The following is a 2,500-nucleotide window of genomic DNA, read 5'->3' as shown; positions in this document are numbered from 1 at the left end:
GCACCGTCCCTGCTATACGAAAGCCCCATCCAGCCCTGTGCCACCCGGGGGGTTCCAGGGTGCTGAGATGGCTGACGTTTTGCTCCGCTCTCGACGGTCACCGCGCAACGCAAGAACAGGCCAAAAACTGGCCAAAACGGCCCAAAAACGGGCCAAAACTGGCCATTTTTGGCTGCGCGAGCGAGCGGCGAGCGGCGGACAGCGAGCGAAGCGAGAGGCAGCACCGTCCCTGCTATACGAAAGCCCCATCCAGCCCTGTGCCACCCGGGGGGTTCCAGGGTGCTGAGATGGCTGACATTTTGCTCCGCTCACGACGGTCGCCGCGGCACACAAGAACAGCCCAAAAACAGGCCAAAACAGCCCAAAAACGGGCCAAAACTGGCCATTTTTGGCTGCGCGAGCGAGCAGCGAGCGGCGGACAGCGAGCGAAGCGAGAGGCAGCACCGTCCCTGCTATACGAAAGCCCCATCCAGCCCTGTGCCACCCGGGGGGTTCCAGGGTGCTGAGATGGCTGACGTTTTGCTCCGCTCACGACGGTCGCCGCGGCACGCAAGAACAGGCCAAAAACTGGCCAAAACAGCCCAAAAACGGGCCAAAACTGGCCATTTTTTGCTGCGCGAGCGAGCGGAGAGCGGCGAACAGCGAGCGAAGCGCGAGGCAGCACCGTCCCTGCTATACGAAAGCCCCATCCAGCCCTGTGCCACCCGGGGGGTTCCAGGGTGCTGAGATGGCTGACATTTTGCTCCGCTCACGACGGTCACCGCGCCACACAAGAACAGCCCAAAAACAGGCCAAAACAGCCCAAAAACGGGCCAAAACTGGCCATTTTTGGCTGCGCGAGCGAGCGGCGAGCGGCGAACAGCGAGCGAAGCGAGAGGCAGCACCGTCCCTGCTATACGAAAGCCCCATCCAGCCCTGTGCCACCCGGGGGGTTCCAGGGTGCTGAGATGGCTGACGTTTTGCTCCGCTCACGACGGTCACCGCACCACGCAAGAACAGGCCAAAAACTGGCCAAAACAGCCCAAAAACGGGCCAAAACTGGCCATTTTTGGCTGCGCGAGCGAGCGGCGAGCGGCGAACAGCGAGCGAAGCGAGAGGCAGCACCGTCCCTGCTATACGAAAGCCCCATCCAGCCCTGTGCCACCCGGGGGGTTCCAGGGTGCTGAGATGGCTGACGTTTTGCTCCGCTCTCGACGGTCACCGCGCAATGCAAGAACAGGCCAAAAACTGGCCAAAACGGCCCAAAAACGGGCCAAAACTGGCCATTTTTGGCTGCGCGAGCGGCGAGCGGCGGACAGCGAGCGAAGCGAGAGGCAGCACCGTCCCTGCTATACGAAAGCCCCATCCAGCCCTGTGCCACCCGGGGGGTTCCAGGGTGCTGAGATGGCTGACGTTTTGCTCCGCTCTCGACGGTCACCGCGCAATGCAAGAACAGGCCAAAAACTGGCCAAAACGGCCCAAAAACGGGCCAAAACTGGCCATTTTTGGCTGCGCGAGCGAGCGGCGAGCGGCGGACAGCGAGCGAAGCGAGAGGCAGCACCGTCCCTGCTATACGAAAGCCCCATCCAGCCCTGTGCCACCCGGGGGGTTCCAGGGTGCTGAGATGGCTGACGTTTTGCTCCGCTCTCGACGGTCACCGCGCAATGCAAGAACAGGCCAAAAACTGGCCAAAACGGCCCAAAAACGGGCCAAAACTGGCCATTTTTGGCTGCACGAGCGAGCGGCGAGCGGCGGACAGCGAGCGAAGCGAGAGGCAGCACCGTCCCTGCTATACGAAAGCCCCATCCAGCCCTGTGCCACCCGGGGGGTTCCAGGGTGCTGAGATGGCTGACGTTTTGCTCCGCTCTCGACGGTCACCGCGCAATGCAAGAACAGGCCAAAAACTGGCCAAAACGGCCCAAAAACGGGCCAAAACTGGCCATTTTTGGCTGCACGAGCGAGCGGCGAGCGGCGGACAGCGAGCGAAGCGAGAGGCAGCACCGTCCCTGCTATACGAAAGCCCCATCCAGCCCTGTGCCACCCGGGGGGTTCCAGGGTGCTGAGATGGCTGACGTTTTGCTCCGCTCTCGACGGTCACCGCGCAATGCAAGAACAGGCCAAAAACTGGCCAAAACGGCCCAAAAACGGGCCAAAACTGGCCATTTTTGGCTGCACGAGCGAGCGGCGAGCGGCGGACAGCGAGCGAAGCGAGAGGCAGCACCGTCCCTGCTATACGAAAGCCCCATCCAGCCCTGTGCCACCCGGGGGGTTCCAGGGTGCTGAGATGGCTGACGTTTTGCTCCGCTCTCGACGGTCACCGCGCAATGCAAGAACAGGCCAAAAACTGGCCAAAACGGCCCAAAAACGGGCCAAAACTGGCCATTTTTGGCTGCGCGAGCGAGCGGCGAGCGGCGGACAGCGAGCGAAGCGAGAGGCAGCACCGTCCCTGCTATACGAAAGCCCCATCCAGCCCTGTGCCACCCGGGGGGTTCCAGGGTGCTGAGATGGCTGACGTTTTGCT

The sequence above is a fragment of the Musa acuminata genome, unplaced genomic scaffold (genome assembly GCF_036884655.1).
Source record: "Musa acuminata AAA Group cultivar baxijiao unplaced genomic scaffold, Cavendish_Baxijiao_AAA HiC_scaffold_1126, whole genome shotgun sequence".
NCBI classification, from domain to species: domain Eukaryota; kingdom Viridiplantae; phylum Streptophyta; class Magnoliopsida; order Zingiberales; family Musaceae; genus Musa; species Musa acuminata.
This window is presented reverse-complemented; position numbering follows the sequence as displayed.